General features: G+C 38.0%; 1 non-coding gene across 1 annotated transcript; it reads left to right on the top strand.

Moving 5' to 3' along the window:
* Positions 1-14,158: 14,158 nt before the first annotated feature.
* LOC139007836 (small nucleolar RNA SNORA62/SNORA6 family) lies at positions 14,159-14,319 on the top strand. Its single transcript, XR_011470984.1, has one exon. It is a non-coding gene; the product is annotated as a small nucleolar RNA SNORA62/SNORA6 family (small nucleolar RNA).
* Positions 14,320-14,560: the final 241 nt, after the last annotated feature.

The raw sequence follows: 14,560 nt of genomic DNA, 5'->3' as shown, positions 1-14,560 counted from the left end.
CCCCTCAGCCAGCCTGGCCAGGCACCCCAGTGGGGACCCCCACCCTGATCCAGGACACCCTTCAGGCAAACCAGCCAGCCCCTACCCGTGCACCAGGCCTCTATTCTATATAGTAAAAGGGTAATATGCCTCCCGGCACCGGGATCAGCATGACAGGGGGCAGCACCCAAACCTCCTGATCAGCCCTGCTCTGTGCCTGATAGGGGGGGAGCTCCCCAATCCCCCGATTGCCCTGCGGCTCTGTGTGTGACAGGGTGTGGCACCCCAACCCCCCGCCCCCACGGGCCCTGCTCTGTGTGTGACAGGGTAGAACCATAACCTCTCCATCAGCCCTGCCCCGAGTGTGACAGTGGAGGCGCCCCAACCCCCTGATCGGCCCTGTTCTGTGGGTAATAGAGGGTGGTGCCCCAACCCCCCTCCATGGGCCTTGCTCTGTGTGTGACGGGGTAGAGCCATAACCTCCCCATTGGCCCTGCCCTGAGTGTGACAGGGTGCAGCGCCCCAACCCTTTGATCCGCCCTGCTCTGTGAATGACAGGGGGCAGCGCCCCAACCCCCTGATTGGCCCTGCTCTGTGCGTGACAGGGGGTGGCGCCGCAACCTCCCCATTGACCCTGCCTTGAGTGTAACAGGGGACGGTGCCCCAACCCCCCAATCAGTCTACCCTGAGCGTGACTGAGGGTGGCATTGCAACCTCCCGATCCGCCCTGCTCTGTGCATGACAGAGAGCGTGCCCCAACTCCCCAATCTGCCCTGCTCTGAGCCTGACCAGGGGCTGCAATTAGGGATTGGGCCTGCCCTCTGCCACCCGGGAGCAGGCCTAAGCCAGCAGGTCGTTATCTCCCGAAGGGTCCCAGACTGTGAGAGGGCACAGGCCAGGCTGGGGGACCCCCCCTCCCCCACCGAGTGCACAAAGTTTTGTGCACCGGGCCTCTAGTATATATATATACGTTATTTTACATGGTGAAGGGAACTTTTCAGATATAATTAAGGATCGTGAGAAGGGAAGGTTATTCTGGATTATCCAGGTGGGCTTAAAATAATCACAAAGTCCTTATAGGAGGGAGCAGGAGAGTCAGAATCCGAGAAGGAAATATGATAATAAAATCAGAGGTGAGAGTGAGATGCAACCACAAGTCAAAGCAAGGCAGCCTCTAACAGATAGAAAAGGCTAGGAAGTAGATTCTTGCATTGAGCCTCCAGAAAAATGGGTCCTGCCTTGATTTTCTGCCTATTCTAAAGTCCTGACCTGCAGAACTGTGAGAAAATAACTTTGTGTTGTTTTAGGCCATTAACTTTGTGCTAATTTGTTACATAGCAACAACAGAAAACTAATTTATATTAGTCTCAAATATTTTGTGGACATGTTTCAAAACTATCATATTCATCTTGTTTTTTGACTTGTTGAAAGATTCAAATGAGTTCATTAAAAACCCTGTATTATGTAGCTTTCATGTACTAGCATTGAATTAGATGCTAAGGATATAAAGATGAATTAAACATGATTTTCCCCCCAATATGCTCACAAATAGCATTCATGGAAGAATTCTGTAGAACTCTAAAGGGCAATATAAATGTAATATATTGTGAGTCACTTGTGAAGTTTAATATGCAAACCAACCATTCCTTAATTTACTAAATCATAAATCAGAATCAATATTTCAACAGATGGGAACTATGCATACTTCCTGAGTAAATTACAAACAAATACAGAAGATGATGTAAAAATTAAATGTCAATTGGGTTTGCAGGAGACATTTACCATGTCTCAAAGTAAGAAAACCTGTTAGAACAAATGTACTCTGGTCAATCTCAGTGCAAAAGCTCAGTTAATAAGCTCCTAATATGCTGAGACATCCCCTAGAAATGAAAGGCTAGGTTGTTTCATTCTCTCACTGAACTTTTAACTGAGGCTGCTAACAAGATAACAAACTGTGATTTAGTCACATATCCAGCAGAAACTAGATAGAGATTGTTAATTTAGTTTGTACAGGTCACTGAACTAATTCCATTAGGTGACAACTCATGGTCACTACTACGGATAGGTTCATGAATACAAACCTGAGCAAAAAAATAAAAAAAGGAAAACTGAAACTATCTCGCTTGCCAAGGAAAGCAACAAGAAATAAGAGTGAAATAAACACTCATAACTCAACTGAAGTACCTATTTTTGTTTTTGATATTTAGATTTTGGAACACCTTTGTGTACTTGAGAATTACAAACAAAAACCTAAAGTGTGACTAGAATATGTAAACAAATTCATGAAAAATATGTAACTTGAATCAAATATTTCTTTAGAGAACCACAACCACTTTAATCCTTGAAGAAAGGTGACCGTTCAAAGGATAAGTAGCTTAATGATTAGATGTTAAAAAATAGGGATTATCAAGAAAGCTTTAAAGGAGTGATATTCAGTGGCCTGTTTTGGGAATCCAGGGGAGCCCTCTTTCCACAAGCACAGCTGCTGGCAGCTGGCCAGCATGGCAGGCAGGCAGTTGGCAGGGGAGGAGTGCGCTCTGCCAGCTGGTGCTAAAGAATTGAAATTAAAATTAAGGGGAAAAAACAACCTGAGGCGCACATGAATAAAAATCAAGTCTTGAGTCCTGGTGTTCTCCCTTCTTGAGTCCTGAGGGAAGTCTCAAAGTGAGGCAGCTCCTCCCTCCCCATCCCAATGCTCACCCCCATACTATTCTTCTCCAGGTTTTGATCTCCTTTTTGTAGTTTTTCTGTGTTCATTCATTTGAAGCCACATTTCTTGAATCATAGTGTATGCCAAGAAATGTGCTAAGGGCTGAGGATGAAGACATAAATATTAGTTACATTCCTGACTTTCAGAAATATGCCAGTTAATAAGAGCTATGGGCTGATTTTAAAATGCCTAGAAATGTCTGCAGAAAGTGGGATGACCATAGTGCATAAGGGACAGAGGAAAGAGTTCAGAGGAGATGACAGAAGGCTGTAATGACATGGGAATAGGAGAATAACTAAGGCTCTGTAGGCTGGACACTGAGGAAAAACCTGTCCAAGAGAAAAGAACAGGAGAAATGAATGAAATTTCCATTTTAACATGTTGGCCATACTATCAGGGTATGGTCTGAGCTGCTATAACAAGGAGACCAAAATTATAGAAGCTTGAAAATATCACTTCTCCCTCTTTCATATGCTTTAGAAGGCTATGTCTACTCTGGCAGCACTGCCATCTCAATACACAGCTTCTAACTTCTGGATCTGAGGAAGCTGCTCCAGCTCCTGCTATCATGCCTATATCTCAGGGCAGGGAAGAAAGGACAAAATACCTTTTAAAGGGGCAACAAAGAAGTGGCTCGAATCACCTCCTCTCACAGGGAGCTTCCAATGAGGCTCGGAATAATAATAACTTCTGGATACTTTTGTGCCTACTTAGAACTCAGGAGTTCTATTAAAAAATAAATGATTGACATTGGTAGAAAACTAGGCCCAGTCAGGAATAAATAGTAAATCTATATAAGCATAGTTCTAATTGTTAGTGCATAATTAGTGCTATGGCTTTCTTTTTAAATTATATACATTCTTGAGCTATTACCAGGTTCAGAATACTAATTATTTAATGAACACGTGTATATTAGAGATAAGTCAGGAACAAGATATTGTGGATATCTTATTGTTATCATCAAGTATCATGGTGATAAAAAAAATGCTTAGGTGCATTATAATAAAAATGGAATTTTAAAATGGCAATATCTCATTATGAGAAATGGAAAGAGGTAAACATATTGTTAGAGTCAACAGTGGAATAGGTTGATCATCAGCCTTCTTGATGGATGCGTGATACTTACTTTAAAGAAGTCATAAAACCTTTATTCTGTCAAGTCAAAAAACCTCAACTGAAAATAAGTTTGCTCAACCTGCATTTCATCCTATCTTTCAATCTAGCCATCAGATTTTGATCTATGTGAGCCTCAAGGTAATACATTACTGCTCCTAGAGTCACAGCATATTCCATATAGTCACATTTCATGCATAATGAAGATGGCAGTGAACTACAAAGGTGTTTATCAACTCAAACAGGAATACAAATGCTGTCTAAGGGCAATTTATGGTGTGTATTTTAAAAGAGTAAGAAAAGAAGAAGTTTTTAGATCAATTTATATGTCTTTAGGGAAAATTATGTCACAAAGGCATTTTGAAAAGAGAAAACTTTCATTTTAATGGTTTTTAAGAATCTATTTCATATATTTATTTTATACATATAAAATGGCAGTATTGACAATTCAAACAAAGGCTCATAGATTTTTTTTTAAGGTATACACTTTTGCTTTTTAGATCTTACCTATTGTGTGCAGGGCGCATTGCCAGACATGGGGAAAATTGGCCATTAATTTTAACTAGGATACTTTTGCTATAAGAATAATAAGATTCATTAAAAAATAGGTCAAATTAAGAAAGTAAGTTTTATTTAGAGGTAGCAAGGAGCAGTCCATACTTTAAGTACAAAATGTTCACAAGGCCAGGGCTTACTCAAGATCAATCTGAGGAAGGTTTCTAGACTCAAGGAAACGTACCCATATGTGTGCACATGGGATGATTATTTTTTTAGTTATTATTTGCTTTTTTCTCTTTTTTTTTCTGTCTATTGTCAAATTATTTCTTATATTCTTAGTTTAAATTGTCCAGCCACCCTTTTGTAATCAACTGGGCCAAGGTAGATGTGGTCACGCAGAATAAAATCTCTTTATTTAGGGCAGATGGGCATTAGGGAATCAAAGATGAGTAAGGCAGGGTTTTTTATTTCACAAATTATACTTTCCAGCTGTTTTAAGTTATAAATGGACAAAGTATTTACTGAGCAAATGTAAGTTTTCTCAGTGGGGTGCCCTCTGTGTCCCCATCTTTCACCAGTGGAAGTACACTTCTTGCAATGTCGCAAGGAAAGGGATCTCCTGAGACTCACATGGGAGGATGAGTGATCTTTATTTGTTTCCATGGAATTGAACTCCTGGGTTTCTGGTGTCCCATTTCCCTCCATCCTGCAATGGAAGAAGTCCAATCTTGTCTTCAGCAGGGCTAGAATAAGGCCACTTCCCAGAATCTCTGCTACATATTAAAGCACAGCCCAGTCCAGTATCCTTATGTGGAATCCACATGGCCTTGGGCCATGTAGCTGCTTAAGGCCACATGGTATGTGAGTGCAGGTCATGGAGCAAGAGAGAAGGGACAAGGGGCAAGAGAGCAACTCTTTGGGGATTATGACCAGAAGTTTAACCAATTAACCCTTCAAGATTTCACACACTCAGCCTTAGCCGGTTTGGCTCAGGGGATAGAGCATCATCGGCCTGTGGACTGAGGGTCCCAGGTTCAGTTCTGGTCAAGAGCACACACTTTGGTTGCAGGATAGATCCCTTTCCTGGTTGGGGTGTCTCTCACATTAATGTTTCTCTTTCTGCCTCTGCCCTCCCTTCCACTCTCTCTAAAAACAAATGGAAAAATATCCTCGAGTGAGGATTAAAAATAAATAAATAAAAGGTTTCACACACTTGCAGTGGCTTCATCCACCCAGCCAATTATCTTTTCCCAGGTTAGACTGACAGGCAAGCCCCTTCCCTACTTCACCAGGTCTTCACTGCTCAGGCACCCATCTCCCCCTTTGTTTAATCTCTTCCCCCAGTGATGTGCAGAAATGGACTAGTGGTTTCCTAGGGAGTGTGAAATTGCAGCTTCCCGGTAAAGCCTCTCAGGTGACCGTGTTTATAATGTCTTTCCCCCCCTTTGTTCTCTTCCTATTATTAATATTAATGACTAGCTAATTATGATGATAAATATGATCATGTATAGGATGTTTTATCAAGTACTTTAGCTGAAAATAATTGCCTATTCATAAAACTCTTATAATGTAAGCAGAGGTGATATTCAGAATAGCTAACAACCAGTACAGTGTGGGCACTGACCAATCAGAATCAATGTCCCACATATCAGAACAAATGCTGTCACAAACAATCGGTATAAAGAATCTGCACATGCTGGCTATGGAGAAGTCCTTGATTCTGAGCCAGCCTTTATTTTATTTTATACCCATTTATATATTTTATAAAATAAAGTTCATGGAAGGTTAAGTGACTTTGTACTAGAAGCTGAATTTTCAGATTCTAAAACTAGTGCAGTTGGTACAGTTCGCTTCCATCTATCCCTTGTTACCAAATGTGACATATGGCATGCTCCAATGGCCACATCTGTGACCTCCCTAATTAGCCGCTGTGGTTTCTAACGTGCTACATAAGATTTTATCTCTATTGAACTTCTTGTGAAGTTGACTTTCTACTGTCTCCTCTCCTTTTCTACACAGAATACTCTCTGAAGGCAAATTTTTCAAATTTATCCCTTGTGTTGTGTACATCATCTTATATTAGCCAATCAGTTAATATGTTTTGAAAATTCTTGAAAGGAGTAGAATTTTTTTAATAGCCTGTGAACTAGTACTCAGATAAAAACAGTTGTGGAATTTAAATGAATTCATGAATGTAAAGGGCTTAGTGCAGAGGGGGTCACACACCAAGTGCCCAGCAATGCTTGGCTGTTAAACAGTCTGTTATACAGAGAAGTCATGTAATACCTGAAGGGTTTAGAGTTTAGAGTCTAAAGTCAGTGCATGCAGAAAATCTTGCAAAATTTCTGTGAGTAATTTCCAAAACTACTCAGGAGAATCTCTTAACTCATCCATAAAGCACAGTGAACTTTTGACCATACAACTCTAAATATATCTAAGTATGATAGATTCATAATGTATTCATGAATATATTTTATATAAAGTTCCCTGGAAGGATCATATCTGGAAATTAATTTATTCAACCTTTTTTTAATGCTTAAAATTCTCTAATAAAATTACCAAGCTTCCACCCTTTTTCTGTTTGTTTTGGCTTTGTCTCCCAGCCACCTCTAACTTTTTGTTAGGCAATGTTTTCTTTGGCCCTTAATTAGTTCTTCAATAGCTTTCTACAGGAGGTCCAGGAAACCTGCTTCCAACCAGTCACTGTGAATATCCTCAGCCTTATGCTCTCTCAAATAGAGTTGAAGTGAGATTACTTGAAAACAAGTGTGCTGTGATAATCTTGTGTAATTTTTTTTTTATAAAGTGGGATTTCAGCCATGTTTGGATTAGTCATACAAAGGGTGAGCATCTTTACTATCTATTTATAAAGAGTGGAAAACTACATCTTAAGGAGTTTAAATGACTTGCTCAGGATTAGTACAGATAGGTAGTATGGAAGGAAGCAGATTAAAAACTCTGGTATTCAAATCTCAGGTACACACATTTTAAATGAGTGGATCTCCGGGGAGGCATATATTTGCTGTAAAATAATCCTGAAAAAATGGGAGGTGTTTTTTGTTTTGTTTTTTGTTTTATTTTGTTTTTTGTTTTACACTGTTACTGGGAGATATGTCTCTGACATTTAGTGGGCAGGGGCCTGGCATGCAATCTATTACAGTGTTCAGGAGAGTCTGTCCAAGATAAAAACGCACTGGACCATTTAAAGAGGCTTTAGTAACGAATTTTGCAATGGGGCTGCAAAAAAAAAAAAAAAAAAAAAAAAAAAAAAGAGAGAGATCAAACAAACTCCTCTGAAACACAAACTAAGAGTGTTTTTAAGCACAGGGTAGGACATACTGGATGGTGTTAAAAGCCGGTTGGTCCATGAGATTTGTCCCCCTGTGTTTGCTAATTGTTGCTTATGGAAGTTCAGGCCTATCTTCCTTGAAGATTACATTTCAAAGAGATGGCTTGCACTTCCCTAAGAAAGATATTTCTGGATTTTAATGCTGGCAAGTGGCTGGAAGATTTACATCTCAAATAGGGAGAGTAAGAATTTAAAATTGCAAGTTTATTTTTTTTAAGTAAATGCTTTCTGAAAAAAGGAAAGTTAGGGATATACAGCCAGGAAGAAGCTTTCCTGAAGTTTAGTCAAACTGAGGGGGAAATTAGGGCCATCTTGTTCAGGTCCCACATGAGAAAAAATGTGCCCTGTCTCCTGCTTTTATATAAAGGGAACAACTATTATAATTATGTGAGCCTGGAAACCCACTTCATTTTATAAAAGGACACAAATATTTTCACATGGTTTCAATAGAAATGCATCATCCAGGGATTCAGCTCACTTTTAAATTTAGAAAAGATTGTTTTGTGTTTGTTTCAGAATATTATCAAGATCATTATATAGATCATGCCACTAACAGCCATGCTGATCACAGACTTTTTTTTTAATTTTAGAAATGAAACAGTTAAATATGCTTTATTGGCATATTCAGCTTAGACCTCTGTAACAAGCCACTCTAAAGTAGTACCATGGTTAGACTATAGCCTGTTTTTCCAAGCCATCATTTTACAACTTATTAAGCAAGCAAGGGATCACGTGATATGATCTTTTTATACACATACTGCTAGTAAGTCCCATTTGAAACAGCTGAAAATCTTTTTAAACCTGGTCAATTCTAGATTGTATTAAGATTGATATAATTGTACTCACAACCTAGTTGTGATGGAACAATTCTGTTTCATAACCATGCAGGTATATTTCTTCTGTCTGATTTTGACAATAATTTCTTATAGGGCTTTTATTTAAAGCTTGGGTTGAGAAATTGAGTAGTATAAATCCTTTTACTGTCCCCACTAATCAATCAGAAATACTAGTAAATGCTGTTGCTTCAATGTCTGTTAAGCCTCTCTCCTTCACAAGGAGGAACACTGAGTCACCTTTTGCCAGAGCCAGTGTATAGCTGAGAGATATGAGAAAACACTGGCCTTACTATAAAACATTCTCTGATCTACTATCCTATAATGTCACCCTTTCCTCCCACTTACCCACACCCTGTCCTTCAAAATTCCTCCCTAAAAAGAAAACCCTGCATTGCTTAACCTTCAGACTCTTACAGATCTATGATCAGTGATTATTTCCTACTGAAATGCCCTACATTCACCCCCTGACCCCTCCACTACAAAACCCATTCTAATAAAGTATCTCCTTATTAAGCCCAGATATATTTTTAACTGACATATTGTTATCTTGGCAAAATGAACAAATAAACTAAAATTTATTCAAAAGTGTCAGGGGATATATATATATATATATATATATATATATATATATATATCACATTCAAAGGCTGTTAAATTGCGTTGTTTACCCATATCTTCAGAAAAAAATCACTTCTACTGTCGTGGTAAACAACCTGCTTCCCTATTTATAACGGTTTGACCCTCTAGCAACTTCAGCTCGAAATTATAGCTAATTTGCCTACAAATGTCAGATGGTCATAATAATCTTGCCACTTAGTGTATAAGATTTTACAGAATTTCTGTAGTAGATTAATATATAATTTAAAAGTTTGCTGTAGTTCTCTTCAGAAGCTCATCAAAATCAACTCCTTAGCAATCTTAGACTGCTGTCAGCCAGAGATTATTACTTCTTTATTTCTTTTATTTTTCTTAAACTAATCACTCTTTAATGTGTGGCTAATCTGGTTAATCCTAGACAGATAGGAGTTCTCGCCAGCTACATGGCAATGGGCCTTCTCTGCTTTGGTGAGATCATACCAAGCCCCAGAAAAGGTGGAAGAAAGTATGAATGCCATTGGTAGTGCTTGTTAAACAGACCATCGAAAATGGGGAAAATATATCTTTGTGTGCATTTAAGTCATATTAGCCCTTGGCTGCTCATAGCCACGTTCTTCACAGAGCACTTAGCCAAGCAGAAGTTGAGCAACTTGGCTGATTTTCCTTCCTCAGGATGCAGCATTTAGGTTGGATGTAGTAAAAGGATAGTCAACTAGTAGTTAAAACCTATGAAGTTTTGCATATGATAGTTGGCTAGAAAGCTTTATTGGCATACTCAGCTTGACAACAAAAGAGAAAAGTAAAAAAAAAAAAAAAAAAAAAAAAAAAAAAAGAAGAAAAGAAAACCCAGGGTGAATGATATTGAGAATATTTTTTAATAAATTGTATTTATTTATTTATAATTTATCCTCACCCAAAGATATTTTCCTATTGAGTTTTAGAGACAGTGGAAGAGAAAATGAAAGACAGAGAGAAATATCAGTGTGAGAGAAACACATTGATTGGTTGCCTCCTGCAAGTGCCCTGACCAGGGCCCGGGGCCAGGGAGGAGCCTGCAACTGAGGAATGTGCCCTTTACCAGAATGGAACCTGGGACCCTTTGGTCCACAGGCCGACGCTCTATCCACTGAGCCAAACAGGCTAGAGTGAGAATTTTTTTAATAAACAAAAATCTGATTATTTGCTCTAACAAGTAAGAAAAAACATTCTAAATTTAATAAATCAACCTGACCTGCAACTTCACATTTGATTCATTTTTGAATCAAGATTCAGAATTGAAGCTCTGCCTAAATCTTTTTTCCTAAATATCCTAGACATTAGTGGTGTCCTAAGTTCTTTTGCCAATCCCAGGAACTCCTGCTGTGGGACAATGGCTGTTTGCCAGGAGTGGGAGAGGGTGTATCACACAGAGGGATTGCTACAGCTGGTAAGGTCAACAACCTTGCTCTCTGCTCGGAGAAAAGGTAAATGAAAGACAAACTTTATTTTTCAATTAATAAGACAATAATGCATCTGAAGGTAGAAGATGCCATTATCTGATTATAATTTTCAAAAATAAAACGTTATGTGTCAGCATACTTATTGTTTTTTGGGTTTTGTGAGAAGCATGTGTTTCTTCATGAGTATAAAACCACATACACTGAAAATGGATTTTTGCCTTAAACAGTTTATTTCCTTATTTATAACTCAATGAATCTTCATTCCAGAAAGCATAGAATTAAATTGCCTAAACTGCAAGTGGTTTAATCATAAAAATCATTATTTGAGTTGATTTATGGTTGAAAACTAAAGATAAACTTTAGTATGGTACTTTTAAAGTAATTTAATCCCTACATAATACACTTTCATTTAAATGTTACATATATTTCTTATCCCAGTTCTGCAAAATAAAAAGAATATTTCAAAGAGACACAAAGATTTTTAAATTTTCCAATATGTATATTTTTATCATTCAAGAATTGTCTTTATAATAGTATTCCTTTTCACTGTATCTCCTTTTATGAAATCATAAGAATGCCTTTCCAACTATATAATCAATATTCTGTTTCATTGTTTTACCTATAAGCAGAAAGCAATAAAGTCTACATAAATTTCTCTGTTTTTGACCGAGAAAAGGCAAGAGAAATAACAAAGAAAAAGAGTGAAGCTATATACATGTTTGTTGTGAATAGCTTAAGGCTAGAAGATTTTGAGGCAACAGACTCCCCACTCCTACACCCACCCCAACTTTTTCCCCCTGTGAATATAGCCTCTATCACTCCGTGAGGGATTATAGCAAGTGGAAAAAATAATCATAATGATCTTCATTTTCTCCTAATATGGAAGCTGGATAATGTCAGAGACACAGGCCTGTGTCAGTCAGAAGTATCATTAACCAGGTGCAATGGTGATTTGAGTGTGTTTATAGCACCTTTGCCCTGGGTAATTCCAGGAGATGAAAGAACATGCCTTTCAAAACAAAGTAGAATCAAGCTCCTTGTTAGTAGAAGAGGCCAGTATGTCTCTTGGGGATGTCACTCATCTCAGATACTGTCTACTTTAAAATGGCTCATTTTAAGACCACATAATGGATACTCACCTCACTTTTTCACTTTGTAAACTTTATTTAATTATTAACATTGCAATAATTTCTCCTTCCTCAACTGTCATTTATTCAGTTTGTTTAGAATTACTAAAAATATTGGCTATTTTATCAACCCAATGATTTACACTTTATTTCCCTCTTTTATCTCTTCCATCTTTCTCAATGGTGTGTGAGCTTGTGTGTGTGTGTGTGTGTGTGTGTGTGTGTGTGTGTGTGAGTGTCCTTACCAGGTGTTATGAATACTGATCACTAGAACATTATTTGATCTATGAGTGTGCCATGCTTAGGTCTCTGAGCTATGCTAATGTAGCAGGTATGAATGTTCCATGATATCCCTAGTATGAGTCACATTTCTTAATGTGGTTCAAATCTGTTACTCACCAATATTGGCATGAGGTCCAATATTAATAGTTTTTCATGGCTCACTTTCCTTCTCTTGAGTTTCACTGGAAATCAGTAGCTGCCATATTCCAGGAAAAATGGACTCCACTGTCTCTCACTTAAAGCTGTCAATGTTGCTAATGCTCCTTGGTAAGGTCATCATAAATAGGTGCAGTTGGCTCTGCCTTGGTAGAGAGAAGTCCCCACAATCAATGCACAAAGCTCTGTCACAGAGACTTTTATAACTTCTACGATTAAAGTTTTTGGGGTGTAAATCATCACAGATATTCCCCATTTACTCTCATCCAAGCTCCTCAGCCCTTAATATTCTGATGGTGAGTCTGGTGTCACTCTGAAACTTTGAGGAACTGGCATTCTTTTTTCTCCAATTTGAAAAATTTTCACTTCTCGTATTCAGGAATTAGCAGCCTTCAACATCTCCTATTTTAGTGGAAATTTCCAACATCTTTCATTGATAAACTTAGACGAGAGGTCACAAAATAGTAGCCTACAAGGCAAAAAATCAACTCACAGAAATATATTGGCATAGCCTAGGGCCTAGGCCATGTTTTGAAGATTAGGTATTTTCATCTCAATGTAGATTGGTCTTGACACACAAAAAGACTGTTAATCATAATTAGGGGCAACTGAATTCAGGATTTAAAAATTATTTGACTGCAAAAACAATCAAAGTTCAGTTATAAGAAAAATTTTACATGAAAAAGTTAATATATTATCTCACAAGTATGTTGTATGTGGCATCCTAAGATCTTGAACATGGAGCCAACATTAAACTCCCATTCTGGACTACTACTACTACTACTACACACACACACACACACACACACACACACACACACACACACAGCTTCCTTGCCTTCTAGACCACTGAAATCTAGGGGATAATTTAGCTTACCATCATTAACTCATCCATATAGCTTTATAATCCAAATGTAGCAGATGACCATATTATGATTTACATGGTCAAAATTCATAGTACACTAATAATTTTGATAGTATCTATGATTACTTAACACAGATATTGCATTTAAGGTCTCTATTGACTATTGGCTGTGGTGAGCCATTTTCTTCTTAACAGTCTAAACATAAAACCGAGAATACTGAAGAGAAGATAAAATATATGGACCATTAATTTTTATTCTATTTAATCCATTATAAGGTCCTCAATTTAAAATGGTAGTGAGAGTGTTAATATATTAAATTAGTTGCTTTTATGGATTTAGAAGAGATTCCACAACAAATTGAAAATAAAATTTAGGGGACAATAAGATCATATATTAAAGCAAAATCATTCTTTTTTCCCCAATAATTAATATTTTCAATCTTGTGGCATTTGACCAGTATATTCATAAAATCCACCCCAGGACTAAAATTATTAATGAATACTAAGAAACTGAGGTGAGCAGGCATTTAGAAATTGTTCAGTGGTCTGTAAAATGAATTTCTGATCTCAGTCCAGTCATAAAACCTATCATCACAATTGATGCAAGTCAATGCCTTTTCTATCAGTCTCATCAGGGAAGCCTGGAACTGGCTGCACACAGACACAGAAATGTCTCCTGTAAAGCCAGAATCTCTAAGTCAAAATTAAGGATCACTGGTAAGGGAGTTACTGTCTCTGCTTGAATCAGTCTGTAGCTAAGTGCAAGGCTTTAAAAGATGATTCTTGTTCCTTCAGGAAGATTTACATCCTCTCTGAAGAAAGCATAGAATAGATGCCATGAAAACCCTGCAGCCTGTTTGCAGAAATCAAAGATAAGGAACTGCCTCATTCCATGGAGCAGGAAGGGAGCAGATCACCCATCATCTTAGTCAGTACAACAGACATTCTCACCTAGAAGTAGATTGAGTTCCAAAAAGAGTTCCCCATACACCCAAATAGACCAATGGAATTCAGAATACTTTAGAGCGGTTAGCATTCCACTTATCTTAATTAAATGTATTTATGCCTATCTGAAATTACATGATCATATTTTACTTGCAAAATTCTAAGTGTCCCCCAGGTCTCTCTCTCTCTCTCTCGAAGAGCAATCTTTATAATCAGTGTCACTTTTTCCCCCCATAAAATTACACTTTTTCTTTTGGTTGGGTTTGACTTACGCGGGATATGGAGGACCAATAAAAAAAGATATAAGTCTTGGCTGATGAACTTCTGAGTGTCGGAAGTGTGCTATATTAATGGCAGGACTTTCGCTGACACCAGTAGAGCTTGCCTCTATGACTGGAGTTGATAGTGCTCTCTGCCACATTCAACTGTTTTTTTTTTTTAAAAAAAGATATAAAATGAGCTCTACCAAACACCCAGAAGCAAATTCTTTAGTTCACCCAGACTAGCCCTTGCTAGCCTTCTCCTCGATTCCTTGAAAAACGTTGGTGGTCCTTTGACATTCTGAATGCTCATTATTTTGTAATTGAAGAATTAGATAGAACTGAGATCTTAGAATATACACAATCTTTTAATTATCTGATCCTAGACAATGGGAAGGTAACAT

Source organism: Myotis yumanensis, unplaced genomic scaffold, assembly GCF_028538775.1.
Source record: "Myotis yumanensis isolate MYYU_CA2020_CCGP unplaced genomic scaffold, mMyoYum1.0.hap1 SCAF_3, whole genome shotgun sequence".
Classification (NCBI taxonomy): domain Eukaryota; kingdom Metazoa; phylum Chordata; class Mammalia; order Chiroptera; family Vespertilionidae; genus Myotis; species Myotis yumanensis.
Note: the sequence above shows the minus strand (reverse complement) of the source record. Positions and strands in the feature narration are given on the sequence as shown.